The sequence below is a fragment of the Squalius cephalus genome (assembly GCF_949319135.1).
Source record: "Squalius cephalus genome assembly, chromosome: 4".
In the NCBI taxonomy this organism is placed as follows: Eukaryota; Metazoa; Chordata; class Actinopteri; order Cypriniformes; family Leuciscidae; genus Squalius; species Squalius cephalus.
Genome location: NC_137125.1, coordinates 6,985,179 through 7,003,723, shown reverse-complemented (window position 1 = coordinate 7,003,723; position 18,545 = coordinate 6,985,179). Strand labels below are relative to the sequence as shown.

Sequence of the window (18,545 nt, the reverse complement as noted above, 5' to 3'; positions counted from 1 at the left end):
CATTCACCATCTGAACAGAAATGTTTCTTTCTCCCGCAGCATGTTTTTATTTATAGTATTAGAATTGCGACATCTTCGGCTTTATGGTATACTTTTGATGGAAAAGACCATGCCTAGTACACAGAAAAAGCTCATCCTCTCTGCAAAAGCTCCTAAACTGAGCAAGGTGGGATCTCGATGTTGAGAATAGGAACTGGCGGTACAATGTGCGGATCATCGGTCCCCCAGAGGGCTGCGAGAGTAGCAACCCGGATGCCTTTTATCAGTCCTGGTTGCCTGAGATCTTACAATTCAGTTGTTTCAAGGGGGATTAGTTAAAATTGACGTCATCGGGTCCCCTCGTGCCGACTGCCAACGGATCAACATCCTTGTGCTGTTATTGTGAAATTTCATTATTAGCAGCACAGAGCCTGGATTATGCAGGCTGCAAGGAAAGTGCACAACCTGGAGTACAACGGAGCCAGCATCATGTTGTTCGAGGATTTCTCCGCAGTAGTGGTGAGGAAGAAGCAAGAGTTTTTTCAAGGTAAACAACGGCTCAAGGAGAAATGAATTGCCTTTGCTGTGTTCTACCCGGCAATTCTTAGGATTAAAGGGGACGGGTGAGAAAGGTTAAGCACCCAAAGGAGGTGGCAGCCTTTTTGGATGTCATTGCTTCTCGAGGCGGCTCCCCATCATATACTTCTATGGATTGAGTGACTTTCCATGGATCCTGGTATCTCTATATCAGTGGTTCTCAACTGCATGCGGCCCGTCAGGGATGCAACTGCGGCCCACGAAATGCTGACCACATTAAAAAATAAATTCCAGTTTTACAATTTAATAATTTTACAAAAAATAATTAATTAACATTAGGGTTGGGTACCGAAACCCGGTTCCAATAGGGAACCGGTTCCGACGTAAACGGTTGTAACGAGACCGAATAAGAACAAAACTTTCGGTGCCTGATTTCGGTGCCTGACTTTTTTTTACCGCCCCCTATAAAATATCTCGCGGCACGAATTTTCCAATAATAAAACATCTCCAGTTAACCAGCAGAGCATTCATTTCGTTCGTTTGTTAAATAAGAGACGATCTAGCGCTGAAATTTGTTTTTTAAATCAAGTGATCAAAATGCTCCTTGCCGCTGCGATCAGTGGCGCTGATACAGTGTTTTCTCTTGTGGCTCACGCACATTGCACTGTCTTCACTCGGACACGCGCTTCAATACGTTGCGGAGACTCTCGTTCCGGTGAAATAACAAAATATAATGCACACAAACGTGTCTCTGGTTTATATACAACCACTGATGAGCATAATAGGTTTTGAAAAACAAAAACAAAAAATAACTGTACGAATGCGGATTAGAACCCAAAACATCTGAAACGCTTAACGAAAGTTCAAGTTCAGCTGCCAGTGTCGTGGTGGACATGGTAAGTCCAGTATTTTAATGCCAACTGCAAATCTTGCATATCAAGTATGAAGTAGGCCCTATATCAAGTATATTTATATGAGGCTATACTGTGTGTGTTAAATATTTCTGCTCAGTGTTAGATATTTTTCTGTTTCAAAGTAAAAGTCATAATATGAGAAGACAAAATTTTTATCTTAACTTAAGTGTTTTAGGCTACATCAGTAGCCTATTAAACAGCGCAATTTTTCATTTACTCAGAAATCAGAAAATCTTTAAAGATTTAGGTTAATATTGTATCCAGTTTGGAAACACACACACACACACACACACAGGTATTATTTTTTTGATAAAGTGTGTGCGGTTTTGTTTTCTTAAGTACCGGTTCAAGAACCGTTTAAGCACCGCAACCGTTTAAAAAAATACAGAGTAGACTTAACTTTAACGTTAACTTGACTTGGAAAATGCAATTGCTAAAATCGATTGCTCCTCTCTGCCTCGTTGCTTCTGCTCCTGTTGCGATTGATTGCGTCTCTAAGCTTTGTATATCTTTCTGTTTTAAATCAGTATTTACTATCATTTCTTGTTTATACTGCTAAATATAACTTACTCAACATCACACATTAACCTGACATCGCTAGCTTCAATCTAAATCATTATTGCTAGCACAACACGCTAGTAATTCGCTAGTCTGTTAGCGTGCCATCTATGCGCTCTTTATTTATTTTTCTTGCGCCTTTTACAAGTCCATCAAACAACTTAGGTGAGTAGGATCAGTCAACAAACACGGTAAGTCATGTCATCTTCTCCTCTTATTGTTACTTGCACCTCATGCAACATGTTTAGCATATCCTTCTCTGTCAGCACAGGATTTACATATGATAAATGCAGGGAGATAGTAAAGCTGAGACTAGAACTAGAGACACGCATCCAAGCTTTAATCGAGGTTAATTCTAAGAGTGTCAGGGCTTTAGATACTGCTTTGGATGCGCCTAGTTTAGTGAACTCTTTACATTGTTCGGTTCCGGCTGAAGTAGAGCCTGTGTAGCAGGGCAATTGGGTGACGGTGAGGCGCTGTAGTCGCGGGACAAAACACCGCTCTTCCGTTCCAATTACAACTTCAAACAGATTCTCCCCACTCAGTGAAACACCCACTGAGAATTCTGTTGAATGTGCCCTAGTTATTAGCGAATACACGGGACGTGAAAATGGAGACACTAGCCACCATAGTCACATGTTTGCTGGGAGCCAAAGCGCCTGACATCAAAGCAAATTTAAAAGTGCTGGCTAATGCTAATCGTAAATTTTCTAAGATTATTATTCACGTCGGCACTAATAATGTTCAACTCCGCCAGTCAGAGATCGCTAAAATTAATGTTTAAGAGGTGTGTGAACTCATAAGTACAATGTCAGGCACTGTAATTTGCTCGGACCCCCTTCCTGTTCGCAGGAGTGATGAGATACTTAGTAGATTGTGTTCACTTAATCGCTGGTTGTCTAAGTGGTGTCCGCAAAATAATATACAATTCATAGACAATTGGAAAAGTTTTTGGGGCAGACCTGACCTGTTGAAAAGAGATGGTATTCATCCCTCCTATAGTATCTTAGCCCAAATCTGAGAAGTTTTATAGATTGTGCGTGCATCACACTGTAAGTAATCACATAATTGCTGAACAGTCTCAACGAACACTAATCCGCCTGTATCCGTGTTTACATTTAATGTTGTTTACTTAATTATATTCGGCTGCTGTGACATTACTTCCATTCCATGTATATTTATGTAATTCGTTGTCAGTATTAGTTATATTTATTCCTTATAAACACCAATGCACGTTGTATCTCAGGTCGCGCGGATGCACTCATAGTTGTTTACATCTCGGTTTGACCACACATGCAGCAGTAGCCATGCTCGCATGCACAGCTCGTGCACAGCTTGTGTACAGCGTTGGCGCACACACATTAGCGCACACACATCTATGCACCTTTAATAAAACAACGATTTGGAATATAACCTGAGTGAGACAAAATTGTTCTGACCGGACAACCTGTAGCCTTCAGGCAAACCTGAACTAGCAATTAGAGAGAATACCCACAAGATTTTTCATGGCTCGATTTTCTCACAAATGTGTCCAGGCAGATTTCCTCACAAATGCAGTTGAGCAACTTCCTCTTCCAAAACAGTAGATGGCGCTAAACTAGGGGATTAATTTAGCACAAGTCTCCCAGGAAAAGCACTGATTTGAAACTTGCCTTTGCCAGAGCTGAGGAAAATGACCGGTGAACGGGTGTGTTTCTGTTTTATTTGATCTATAATGAACCTTTTTGAGGTTTTCTTTTGCAAAATGTTTATTACATATCTAGACAGAAATCCACATTAGCACTTAGTAGCACTTCACTCTCTCTAGGATAGGGGAATCTATAAGCTGAAAGCTCTGCCATCATATGTTGCTTTTTGTACATTTTTTCTACATCGAACGCATGTGAAATGACTAAATTAGTGATTATGTCTACACTGAACGAATCTATTTCTTTCGTTCTCCATAAATTAATGAGATTTCATTTAATTGAGAGGCGGGTTTTGCTAATCTGTCTATATGTAATAAACATTTTGCAAAAGAAAACCTCAAAAAGATTAATTGTAGATCAAATAAAACAGAAACACACCCATTCACCAGTCATTTTCCTCAGCTGTAGGCAAAAACAAGTTTCAAATCAGTGCTTCTCCCTGGAGACTAGCGCTAAATGAATCCCCTAGTTTAGCGTCATCTACTGTTTTAGAAGAGGAAGTTGCTCAACTGCATTTTTGAGAAAATCTGCCTGGACACATTTGTGAGAAAATCGAGCCAAGAGATCTCATAAAAAGCCAAGTGTCACACAATCATAACAGACAGATATGCATTTGTATGCACTAGATTTGGTATTTGTTCAAAGGTTACATGCAATTTGTAGGATGGTTTGTATTTATTTGTGAAGTATTATCTTGACTCATTTATTTATATTTGTGAAACACACAATGCATATTTGTTACTCCACAGCATTTTCACTCAAACTGACCGTTGTACTTGCACATTGCTTTCTGTTTGTTTGCGAGTCGAGTTTTCCTTTGCGAAGTAGATCGAGTTTATTTGCAAAATGCTGGATTTGTTTGTTTAATTATGGCACATAATTTGCTCCATAAATTACATACTATAATCTAGATGTGTTGTGTTTGACAGAAACCTGGCTAAAACCAAACAATTACATTACTTTAAATGCTGATGATTTCTTGTTGTATCTGGAATCCCCCAAGCAATCCATTCCTAAGCAGGTAAGACTGATTAGTGAGTATAGTTTGTTTTCCCAGATATAAGATAAAATTTTCAAAAAGTGAAGTTATGCCTCCTAATAGTCTCATTAGACCCTAATATACTGCAACCGTTCCATTGGTCCACTACATTGTTCTCCTATTTGGGTTTAAAGATTTCTCATCGATTATCAGAGCTATATAGTTTAAATTTTGTCCCCCTTTTACAATCAGTGAAACATAACCAGCAGACATGGTGTGACCTGCCTTTATCGTTTAATTAAATTTAAATCTTAATTACTATTCTTCCGCGCCTTCTCTATATATTTCAAATGCTTCCTATCAGAGACAATTTAAATAGCTCAATAATTTCATTCATATGGGCAAAGAAAAGACCCAGGCTGCAGTATAGTGTGTTGTGTTACCCTGTCAAAGCAGGGAACCTGGCAGCTCTGTACTTTTCAACGTATCTGCTGACTGCTCAGTCTAGATTTCTTTTGGAATGGTTCATAAACGATGCGGATTCCATATGGATTGGGTGTGAGCCAGTGACATTGAATGGGATTCCGCTATATAACTTGTCATATAGGTCACTTTTATGACCCTGTCTTTTTATTCTCTACCTGATGGTGGCAGTATATAATTCGACTGTGACGTCACTGTTAATTGGATAATTTATGGGTGGACCGTAGTTCTCCAGAGAAGTAATTTGCTCCAATTTGTTCTCTTTTAGTTTGTCTTTTATTTACCAACATTTATTGGCCCATTGGACTATTATTTTCTCTTGTTTATTTAAATCCCTATACATTGTGTTATATTTCTGTAACAGACCATTTTTTCCTTAAATAATCTTTCAGTGCAAACGCTTGCTTGTATTTGTAAACCTCTTTATGTTACGGTCGGGAATGAGCTGGCCGTGACAGTTACCTTCTAAAATGACAGGCCTAATCAGAGGCAACGTTATTCTAAGGAACATGGTGAATGTTTGGTGGCATATTAGCAGGGCCGGCGCTACCTACAGGCAGTTGCCTAGGGCCTCCAAATGTCTAAAACCGGCCCTGCAGATTAGAAGCGTGGGGGATATGGAAACAGATTTTCATTAACTCCTCTCCATGATAATCCTGACTCTGAAACACTGAAAACAGGATCATGAGCTGCTCGCGTGTGAGGGCGTTTTCACACGATTCCGAGCGTGATTGATCCGCAGTGTGGATCTGGTTTCACACTCAGTCTGATTCTATCGAACCCTGGTGCATTTGCATTCAAGTTATGTCATCACAAACATGCACAACTTGTTAACAAGTTGATTGTATTTGATCACTGTGATGGCTAAGGCAACACTGAATAAACATTTCATTTGAATGGTTCTAGTTCTCTTACGAGAGGTCTCTCGTACTGCGTAATATCTTACGCTAGGGGAAAATCTCTTTTCCGCGAGATATTGAAGCCAAAAATTATCCTTATTTTTGAAATAATGTAAAACGCGTTGCGGCAGCATGCAGACATAGGCAAGACGGCTCGCGTGCCTATTGGCTGCCCTGCGGCAACTGCAGCAGCCTATCGAGAGAGGCCCTCGTGGCGTCAGATCCACTGGGGGCGCTTCGTGCCCACTGCGTCACGTCCCGCAGAAACGGGGCCTATAAATATAGCTCAATGGCTGGTATAATCTGATTTTTCATCTCTTCAAGCAAAGCTCTCGCATCGCTGGATCCGGAGAGGAAGAAGCCGCGCCATTAGAGAAAGCCTTCTGCGGGACGAGCCTTTGCATCTGATGCCGCTGGCTGACAACTCGCCACCTTCAGTCGCCGTTCCTGCTATGCTATCCAGCGTATTATATCCTTTTTCTCTGCTAATGTGTGCTTGCCGCTGCGACTCACACCCTCTTTCTAAAAGAGCCGAGCGTCTTTTTCAAGATGTCTCGTACATCCTGTGGCTCGTGTCGAGCCCCACTCAGCGACAGGGACCGCCATGTCATCTGCGTTTCCTGCCTGGGTGAGGATCATGCAGCTCTCGCGCTCGCTGACGGCGGCTGCCCTCACTGCGAGCTGATGCCCATGGCGACTCTGAGGACTTGCCTGGCATCTTCCACCGGGACTGGACCTCCGCCCGCTGTGGTGCCACGCCGTAATAAGCGCAGTGCTCAGCGGGTCCTGGAACCTCCTCCACCTGCAAAAGCTCACTGGTTCGCCCGCCACTATTAATAGCCTACAAGTCTGCTGTTTCGGACCAGGTCCGAATGATGATCAAAAATATACTGATGAGTTTAACCTGTTAAGCTGCAACCCCACTTTTGAAAAATCCCCAGAAATGACATACCCAAACTGAAACAGATACAGTTCATGAACCCTTTGCACTAAAAGCACAAGTATGATCTCATTTGAAAGCTGACACCTGGTAGTTTATTGTAAATGTAGAATTAATTATTGTCATAATGATTTTTTTTTTTAAATAGCTTCAAAGTTTTGTAAAGTTATTAGAATTTTTTTTTTTATGAAACATATTAATGAAAATAAAATTGAAGTTGGCACTGGAGCAATCTAGAAATGCACTACAGCTAAAGCCACATGTCTGACCATGTTATATTTAAAATATGAAGATAATAAGTCTAAAACTCTGTATTTAGTTAAATGTTTTTCAAGATCATGTCATGACTTTATTTTGATTAGGCTACTCTAAAAATGCTACTGATGTTTAGTCATCGTCTAAGCATCCATTCAGTCTTTTGTCTCTATTGTTTTGTGGTGCAAACGAGCCCCATTCAGTCTCAGTCTCCCCCTGCACACATTCACACCTCTCCAGACTGGTTATGGCTCGAAATATGCATTTCTTTTGTCTGCATTATAGTTACTAACGACTGGCTATTCTCACAGGGTTTCAATCCCTAATTTCTTTTATCAAAGTTCTCACTTCACATTTGAAGTGCACTAAATAGTGGTCAAATGCACTAAAACATATCAGTAAGCATTCTTATTTAGAACAAAATTCATAAAAGAATAACCCCTGGTGGCAGGTGCACCTGGGCTAGCTAGCATGTTAGCTTAGCACACCATCAATACACGACCATTTATGAGATTAAAACCATGTTTGTGCTCCAAACTTACTTCATAATGCAATCGAGTGTTTTAAATAATCTTATGTGATATAATTTGGCTTCAGATAAAAAAAAAATCAGACAGAAAACATTATTTATAGTTTTATGCACGATGATAAAGTCTATATCGATTAGCATTACATTATAAATATAATCTATTATTATGAAAATACCTGGCATGGCTTGAAGAACACAGGCAAATCAAATATCATAGCAAACATGTTTATTGTCTTCAAAACATGCATATTACAGCGGGATCTCTGTAGCTTTGTGTGTAGCAGTGACGTCCTGGAATGTCACATGATTATGGCTCTTCTTCATGTCCCATATATGGATTATTTTTTGTGCATATAGCGCCCTCAGGCTATTGGTATGAATTGAAAACACTGCACATCTCAGTAAGAAGCGATCATAATGATTACATCGACGCATTTGGGTATAAATTCAATAAATATTATTCCTGTCTTTAGAAATATGACGTGAATCTATGAGAATATATCAATATTTCTCCAAGTTTGCACATTTTTGAGCTAAAGCCCTGAGGGACGTTGTTTTGTGTATCGCTGTCATGACGACAGCACAGAGTTTTTTATGAATGGGAGAGGCTGACGTGCATAATTCATATTAAAGGTATCGACTCATTTTTTCATTTCATAACTCCTGACACAAATTAAGACATAACTGTCACTATAAGTTTCTCAGAATACAATAGTGGTCAAATACTGAAACTTGAGTATTATATCTTTTTAATGATGTATAGTTTGTCAAGGTATAACATTAAATCTGATAGTAACTTTGAACTATATAAATAAAAAAACGCTTCAGTGCGCTGACGCACTGGTGAAGCTTAACAGGTTAATAAAGTTTATTGTACATCACACAAAAGATGAAGCGTCAGTTTTACTATAGAAAATCACCGTAAGAGCTGAGTAAACACAGTATAAGAAGTGCGTAAGCACATAAACGAATTTCGGTAGAGTTGAGGGAGCATTTTCTCTGAAAACAAAATAATTCCACCTCGTCTTGTAACGGCTGTCAGAGTTTTAAGTCTGCCCAGGATGAATAGAAAAGACAGCGCAAACGGACGGTAGTTCCACAAGTCTTTATATAAGTCAAGTCTTTATATTTTTTTTTCTCTCTGTTTCTTCTGCACAAAGTTTGGTCAGTACTTAAGTGTTGCAATCAATAAAATGACACTTTGGTGATTATGAATGTCTCCTGAAAATTTTATGGAAGAACCCTAACAATCACAGAATGTCGTCTGCCTCTAGGCACAGTGAGAATGATTTGACCAGAATGATCAGAATGATTTTACTACCAGTTAATGACTTTACAAAATGGACTTTTGATCAAATGGATCAACATGTCATGCAGAAACATTGTCGGGTGAAACTGAGTTATCATAAATATCACCACCATGAAATCACATGAAATCCAAGCGCCAGTCGAATGAGGAAAGACAGCTGTGCATCACTACATTCATTATTACAGCTGTACAGAGAAGAGAACTTATCTGATAGCAAAATGATCAAGACATATGCTTCCTTTAAATTTCGTTGAGGGAGACAGGTTTAAGAACAGAAAACACAAAGCGCTGTAAGAAACTTTGCAAAGCACACGTTATCTGTGTCCCTGCTACGTCTGTCAGCGAAGCACATTTTGTCTGCGCCTGGCTTTATTTTTATCAGACTGAGGAGCCTACTTTCATGCATGTGGATACTCTTTTTTTTTTATTATTCCTCAAAACAAAACTTCACAGTGATTGATGGGGTGAACCAGACTTATATGGGGTGAACTAAACAAGATAATGAGATACAGGTGAATGTGATAATGAGTGCTGATGAGTCCAGGCAGAGAATGATGGGAGATGTAGTTTGTGAGTGAAACATGATAGTCTGGTGTGGAGTGCCCTCTGGTGGCTCTCAAGGGCACTCCAGCTGGTGACCGTTACAACGATAACTGGCACTGTCAGCTTTATTAGCGCTTTTTTACGTTCACTCTGCTTCAGCTTTGTTCTGTATATTGTTTAATGTTTACCACTAAAAGAAAATCTCAAGATATAATGTAAACTTTTTACATTATGTATATATAGTGTATATATTTGCTAATCATAAACTTTTTTCAGAAAGGGTGACGTAAAAACTACATTTAAATAAATTAATATTTCTTTTTTTTTTTTAATGAGCCCAAATATTCAAATACATTTTTTTTGAAAAATGCCCATCCCTAGTTGATTGCCATTAATTTGCTGCCCTGATTGCCTACGTGCGAATACACTGCAGGCTCATTCTCGCCCGTATCCAAGGTAAATCATCAAAACTATCAGCCCCTACATGTGTTTTATTGAACTAAATACATTGTCATCAGCTAAAACCTCCTGAACAAGCGCACACCCAAGTCTGTGTTGCTTTCACATTCACCCAAATGCATGTATCTCCCCAAATACAATGGGGAGAAATATATTTATTTTATTATTATTATTTCAATCTAATGCCAAAACTATATAAGACAATTGCTTTATAAGTCAATACAATTTAAAATATCGTCCTTTTTAACATAAATCATTACAATTTGTATACCTTTAGTCTGTCTGTGGGTTTGCAAATATTTAACCAATAAGAAGTATAAAAAAAGAGATTGTGACCAATTTTTGTTACTCCATTGTCTCCTTAAACTATCAGTTAAACCTCTTAACTCCGTCCCATCTCTATTGTGAAAAACAGGGGAAAAAACGAGCGGCCACATAGCTACGATAATCTTCATAACCTTTAAGCTGATGAAAATGTGATTGACTGACTGCCTCAGATGCAGACGTTCTAATGACGAAAAAACACAACATTCACTGGACAAAAATTTCCCAACTTCATTTGAGCTTGATTTTGGTAAAGTTTATAGTGACACATGCAAGTATATGATCACATATATCATATATCAAAGCCACAATATCAAATTTGACTTCACAATTTTTAAGTGTTTTTTTCCTTTCCTTTCCCAATTTTCTTTCAAAGTCGCGGTTTTGGTCATGCGGTGTGGCCCCAATTTGCTTTTGCCTATGTCACAATATGAGGTAAATCCGGCCATGTTTATATAATTACATCATAACCTTCAAAATTCATACTAAGCCATATCCAATTGTCTCAAACATGTATTGCTAGTATAGAGAAAGAGATTGCTAGCCAACTCGTGAGTAACATTGTTTCATAAAATCGCCATTTGGCATGTGGTATTATTTTGAACCTTGGCTGAGATGTTCATGGTGTCCCGTACAGAGCCACTAGATGGTGCTACTAGCCTTCAGTGCTATCGGAAGCAAACCATGCATGAAATGGATGTATTTGAAAAAGAAACAATTTACAGTTTTAGTACTTTAATCTTCATACAGTCCACTACCGTCCCTCCACCCCCAACAGTATTTTTCTCAGACTTATGCAGTCCACGTGGGTCATACTTCTCAACTCTGAAAATATGGACATCTGTATAAATATGGAAAAAATCCCATTCCTGCAAATGTTGTTTTTGTCTCTTGTTCTTGCATTCCAAAAAAAAAAAAAAAAAATGTTTATTGTGATAGCATTTCATTAATTATTTTACAAACATTTACCTCAGTATCTTCAGCTGACAGTTTGGACTTTCCTTCAGAAAGATGCTTCACTCCTGAATCCTGCAGGTCATTGTTACTCAGGTCCAGCTCTCTCAGGACACAGTTTGAGGATTGTAGAGCTGAAGACAAACTCTCACAACACTGAGCAGTGAGATTACATGTGGGGAATCTGAAGAAGAAAAAGACAATGTAATTGCATACAGAATAAATCTTAGCAGTGGGATTTTTAATAATTAAGCCCATTTAAAAAAAAAAAATTAAGTATTTGAACTCAAACCTCAGTATCTCCAGCTGACAGTTTGGACTCTTCAGTCTTTCAGAAAGAAGCTTCACTCCAGAATCCTGAAGGCCATTGTTACTCAGGTCCAGCTCTCTCAGGACACAGTTTGAGGATTGAAGAACTGATGATAAACTCTCACAACACTGAGCAGTGAGATTACATGTGGAAAATCTGAAGAAGAAAAGCACAATGTAATTGCATACAGAATAAATCTTAGTAGTGGGATTTTTAATAATTAATCCCATATTTTTTTTAAATAAACAATTTTAACTCAAACCTCAGTATCTCCAGCTGACAGTTTGGACTCTTCAGTCCATCATAAAGAAGCTTCACTCCTGAATCATGCAGGTCATTGTTACTCAGGTCCAACTCTCTCAGAAAGATGTTTGAGGATTGAAGACCTGAAGACAAACTCTCACAACACTGATCAGTGAGATTACAGCTGTTTAGCCTGTGAAGAGAAGAAAACAACAATAATGCAATAGTAATGCTTCTTAGGTAGGGTTTATAATAATTTGGAAAAACCTTTGGCTAAAGTGATGTAAACCAGTGGTTCCCAAACCTGTCCTGGAGTACCCCCAACACTGCACGTTTCTTTGTCTCCCTAATCAAACACATCTGATTCAACTCATCAGCTCATTAACCCATGTGATAATGAGCTGATGAGTTGAATCAGGTGTGTTTGATTAGGGAGACAAAGAAAACTTGCAGTGTTGGGGGTACTTCAGGACAGGTTTGGGAACCACTGATGTAAGCAATACGGATGCACTTATACCGATACCAGTATCGTTATTGGGCCCGATACTGCACTTGTGTACTCGTACTCAAAAAATGCACTGATAAAGCAATCAAATTACACTGCTGCCCCTCTTAGACTGCTAATTAGACTGCTCTTCTGTTGCATGCTCTTGATTGCTGATCGTTCACTCAGCATGTGTTATTTGGATTAAAACTAAATCGTATATTTAAATAAAATATGAACTGTAAGCAACTTTATGTATAACTCGTGGTTCCCGGCATTATTACAGGACGTTTGTGGGTCAAGAATTTTCATTAACCAAACATCCAAAGCGTGCGCCCTTAACACTGCGTCTCAGTGTTTGCTGCCGTCTCAGACAGTGCGCAAATACTGAATACATTATTTTTCACGTCTTGCGCTTGTACAGACGAATTCACACAAAATTATGTAAAAAACGCCCGTCTTGGTGAGTATCATAGTAAACACAGTCAGTTATATCTCAAGTGAACGTAGACAGTATATTCATATGGGATCTGTGCATTAGGTCATAAAGGGGCAGCAGTCTAATAAATCTGCTGCTGTGTTTTAATGTTAATCAAACAATAAAGGACAAAGAAATCACTTTGTGGTTAAAAAGTATATATATATATATATATATATATATATATATATATATTGTGGTTAAAATGTATATATATATTTTTTTTTCTCTTTTTTTTTTTTTTTTTTTTTTGAAAATGACCGATCGTTTCACAAGATAAGACCCTTATTTCTCGACTGGGATCATGTAGAGACTTTGAAGCTGCATTGAGACTGACATTTGAAACTTCTTTGAACATTGAAATAGTTGGTTGCCATTGAAGTCCATTCTGTCTAGAAAAATCCTGGAATGTTTTCCTCAAAAATGTTTTCCTCAAAAATGTTTTCCTCATTTCTTTTCAACTGAAGAAAGAAAGACATGGATATCTTGGATGACATCGGGGTGAGTAAATAATCAGCAAAACATTTTTTGAAAGTGAACTAATCCTTTAATAATGTTTTACATTGACATTAATTAAGCAAGTAGTTTTTGCTGTAGTATCAAAATTGTAAAAGAGAATTGTGATATTTCACTGGTATCTATTTGTACCGCTGACCCAATCCTCAGCACTGAGCCCTGCTGGAGATGCTCTAAATATGTGCTGTGCTATTAACTAAAAGATAAAATATGATAGAGCAATAGAATGAACAGTGAAAGTAATAGAAGCTCATACAACACATTTTAGCATTCTTTAGCATGAAAATAACTGAAGGAAATATATATTTGTAAAATAAATTAAGCCAACTAATATGATTTATGTTATTTATGTTATCTACCCAATACATACAAAAATGACAAATGCAGTGAAAATACAGATATCTGTACTCGGTATCGGCAAGTACCAGAAAGTATTGGAATCGAACTTGTTCTGGTAAGTGGTATCGGTACATCCCTAGTAAAAGATAAAAAATCCAAAGTTAAAAAAATATATATCTTTATAAAATCAAAAACCAGTATTTTCAGTTTCTTTAATTTATGATAAAATTAGGAATAATAAATTGGTAAAACTCAGGTTGCTGAGTTTTGCCTGATGCCTGACCCAACATGCTTGATATTGGAGGTACTTTGGCATTTAATATCATCACACACATTGATACATTTATATTTACTCTTTTTTTTTCTGAATATTATTGGCCAGCAAACCGCGTGTGTAAGATTAAGCCCAATTAAAATGACTAACAGTGTATATAAATGATAGTAAAGAAGCCTCTTACAGTGCTCTTCTGGTGTTTTTGATCACTGGCAGCAGTCTCATCACTGCTTCATCAGATCTTCTGTATTTCTGCAGTTCAAATTTCTCTTGAGTCTCTTCTGACATCAGGAGCACAAACACCAGACCAGACCATTGAGCAGTGGAGAGATTCTGTGCTGAAAGTTTTCCTGAGCTCAGATTCTTCTGGATGTCCTCCACAAAGTCATCTTTCAGTTCACTCAGACAGTGAAAGAGATTGATGGTCCTTTCTACTGATTCCTCCTCCTCTATTTTCTTTTTGATATAGTCAACAGTTTCTTTAATGTTCTCAGATTTGAGTTTCAGACCTGGCAGTAGTTCCTTCAGGTCAATCTGATTGGACTCCAGTGAGAGACCCAGGAGGAACCGGAGGAAAAGGTCCAGGTGTCCGTTCTCACTCTCTAAAGCCTTGTCGACTGCAGCCTTATGAAGCTGAAACAGTGTTTTTTTGGAGAGTTTCTGTGTCATTTCTTTCCAGAATGGGAAAAATGGGTTTGCTTTCTTGTCTTTGTTAACAAAAAACACATAGAGAGCAGCAAGGCATTCCTGTACGCTGAGGTGTACGAAGCTGTAAACATGTGTGTCTGAAAAAGCCCTTTCCTCCTGAAACATTCGAGTGCATAACCCAGAGTACACTGACCCTTCACTGACATTTAGTCCACACTTCTCAAGATCTTCTTTGTAGAAAATCAGGTTTCCTTTTTCCAGCTGTTGAAAGGCCAGTTTCCCAAGCTTCAGAATAATCTGATCAAAAGACCTGACTTTGTCTTTAGGTTCAGGGCCATCACGGTTGTATTTTGTTTTCATCTGTTGCTTCTGAGAAATTAAGAAGCTTGTGTACATCCCTGTGAGAGTTGTGGGAGTTTTGTCATTGCTCTCTTGAGCCAGTAGAGGCTGAAGAACAATAAGAGAGATCCAGCAGAAGACAGGGATGTGGCACATGATGTACAGACTCCTGGATTTCTTGATGTGACTGATGATGTTCTCAGCAACCTCAGGACTGCTGTTATTGATGAAGTATTGCTCTTTCTGCTCATCGTTAAATCCTCGCACCTCTGTCACCTGATTAATGTAGTCACGGGGTATCAGACTGGCTGCTGCTGGTCTGGATGTGATCCAGATGAGAGCAGAGGGAACCAGATGTCTCTTGATCAGGCTTGTAACTATCTTACTCACTGTTGTTTTTTCGTGAACATCTATAAATCTGCCACCATCTATAAAGTTCAATTCGAAGCGACATTCATCCAGTCCATCAAAAATGAACAAGACCTTACCATCACCTTCAGGAAGAGAGGGCAGTTTATCAGGACTAAAGAAGTGTTCGTGAAGCAGTTCCATGAGACTGCAGTTCTCTTTAATTAGGTTTAGCTCACGGAACGGGAGAGGAAAAATGAAGGTTATATCCTGATTTTCTTTTCCTTCAACCCAGTCAAAGATGAATTTATTGACAGAGACAGTTTTTCCGACCCCTGCGATCCCCATCGTCAGTACCTTTGTGTTTCCTTTAAACATGTCATTACACTTGATTGGCTTCTCCTTGGCAGTCGGTCGGTTGTGATTTGATTCAATCAGTCTCACCTCGTGCTCATTCACTCTTCCTCCAGTCTCATTCTCCACCACATATAAATCAGTGTAAATATTGTTCAGGTTTTTCAGATGACCCGTCTGTGAATTACCAACTAATATCTGCTCGTAGTCCCGTCTTAATATGTTCTTCAGTCTGCTACTGGCCTTTGTGTAATCAAGAGCAGCTTGACTGTCATCTGCAGTTGAACCTTTAAAAAAGAGGGGAAAGACAGCAAAGACTAAGTGATCATGTTTTTCATAAAGTCTTAATAAAACCTATTTGTAATTTGTAAACTGGTCTGCAGTTCCAATTACAAAAATAATGATAAAACTGCACTTCTGCTGTATTCAAATTAATCACACTTTGTCCTGAAATTGTTTACATCTACATCTTACACTGAGTATCCTGTAGTTGACAACATACACTCACCTAAAGGATTATTAGGAACACCATACTAATACTGTGTTTGACCCCCTTTCGCCAGAACTGCCTTAATTCTACGTGGCATTGATTCAACAAGGTGCTGAAAGCATTCTTTAGAAATGTTGGCCCATATTGATAGGATAGCATCTTGCAGTTCCACCACATCCCAAAGATGCTCTATTGGGTTGAGATCTGGTGACTGTGGGGGCCATTTTAGTACAGTGAACTCATTGTCATGTTCAAGAAACCAATTTGAAATGATTCGAGCTTTGTGACATGGTGCATTATCCTGCTGGAAGTAGCCATCAGAGGATGGGTATATGGTGGTCATAAAGGGATGGACATGGTCAGAAACAATGCTCAGGTAGTCCGTGGCATTTAAACGATGCCCAAATGGCACTAAGGGGCCTAAAGTGTGCCAAGAAAACATCCCCCACACCATTACACCACCACCACCAGCCTGCACAGTGGTAACAAGGCATGATGGATCCATGTTCTCATTCTGTTTACGCCAAATTCTGACTCTACCATCTGAATATCTCAACAGAAATCGAGACTCATCAGACCACGCAACATTTTTCCAGTCTTCAACTGTCCAATTTTGGTGAGCTCGTGCAAATTGTAGCCTCTTTTTCCTATTTGTAGTGGAGATGAGTGGTACCCGGTGGGGTCATCTGCTGTTTTAGCCCATCCGCCTCAAGGTTGTGTGTGTTGTGGCTTCACAAATGCTTTGCTGCATACCTTGGTTGTAACGAGTGGTTATTTCAGTCAAAGTTGCTCTTCTATCAGCTTGAATCAGTCGGCCCATTCTCCTCTGACCTCTAGCATCAACAAGGCATTTTCGCCCACAGGACTGCCGCATACTGGATGTTTTTCCCTTTTCACACCATTCTTTGTAAACCCTAGAAATGGTTGTGCCTGAAAATCCCAGTAACTGAGCAGATTGTGAAATACTCAGACCGGCCCGTCTGGCACCAACAACCATGACACGCTCAAAATTGCTTAAATCACCTTTTTTCCCATTCTGACATTCAGTTTGGAGTTCAGGAGATTGTCTTGACCAGGACCACACCCCTAAATGCATTGAAGCAACTGCCATGTGATTGGTTGATTAGATAATTGCATTAATGAGAAATTGAACAGGTGTTCCTAATAATCCTTTAGGTGAGTGTATATGGTGATGGAAACACCTTGATTAATGTTGAATTGAATGCAGTTGGATTCAATTTTTAAAAATGCTGACGGGCATTATTAAAAGCCTTTTGATTAAACATTGACATCTAGCACACCAAACTAGACATGTAGTCTGTACTGTAGTAGGCTTAGGTTAGGGTTATTAGGGTTAATATTCAACAATACTACTGATCTGCCTGCATTGACACCATTATATGAGAACTGAACGGAGCTGGACGATGACATCACTGTTTTCTCCAGAGTGGCTGTATAGGCAAGGCAAGTTTATTTATACAGCACATTTCACTCTTAGGATTGAGATGCTTACATTAAATGACAACCTCTTCCTAAGGAAATATAGTTGCTGTCCTTTTTTGTTCACAGCTTCAGTCCATTTATCCCACCTCAGTTTATGATCAAGGACAACCCCAAGGTATTTATACTCATTAACACTCTGAATTGGCTCCCCTTTAACAGTCGTCACACTCACTGAAGACTCCTTCCTAAAATCAATACACATTTCCTTTGTTTTTTGAAATATTTAACTTAAGGTTTGACATGTCACACCAAGAAATAAATTCATTTAAAACAGGTCTGTCCTCATCCCCCTGAAGGAGACTAACTAATGCAGTGTCATCAGCAAATTTGATGAGATATCTCCCTGAATGGGCACTTATACATATTGTGTACAATATAAACGGTAGGGGTGAGAGGATCCAACATTAGAAATTTGTTTCTCCGACAGTGATCAACCCACACTCACTCGCTGTACTCTGTTTCTTAAAAAGTCTCGCAACCACAGAAACTCTGTGGCTAATCTTTCAACTAACACAGATGGCAATATGTTATTAAAAGCTGAGGAAAAGTCAGGAAATAGGATTGTCATGTGATTTTTGGAACCTTCAAGATGCGAGTAAACAATATGCAACAATGTTAAAATTGCCTCACCCACTCCCTTGTTTGTCTGATATGCAAATTGCAAAGGATCCAATACACTAAAAAAAATGGTTTTGTGGCACTGTTCTTTTTACCCAAATATTTTTTTGTTAAAGTAGCACACATATATTTCTTTTACCACCAAAACACTATTGTATTGTGTATTAACTTAACCTGTATAATTTTCCACTATACCTAATTATCAATCGTTAAACTAATGTAAAGAATTTAATTTTGCGATAAAAAACAAA

General features: G+C 38.7%; 1 pseudogene across 1 annotated transcript in view; it reads right to left on the bottom strand.

The window, feature by feature from the left end:
- The window catches only part of LOC307157607 (NACHT, LRR and PYD domains-containing protein 12-like), a 167,122-nt pseudogene that overhangs the window by 71,504 nt on the left and 77,073 nt on the right, over nucleotides 1-18,545 (bottom strand). The window contains exons 3-6 of the transcript XR_013824049.1: nucleotides 14,179-15,970; nucleotides 11,923-12,096; nucleotides 11,643-11,816; nucleotides 11,366-11,534 (exon numbers count right to left, since the gene is read on the bottom strand). The product of XR_013824049.1 is annotated as an NACHT, LRR and PYD domains-containing protein 12-like (transcript). The remainder of the gene's footprint in view (nucleotides 1-11,365; nucleotides 11,535-11,642; nucleotides 11,817-11,922; nucleotides 12,097-14,178; nucleotides 15,971-18,545) is intronic.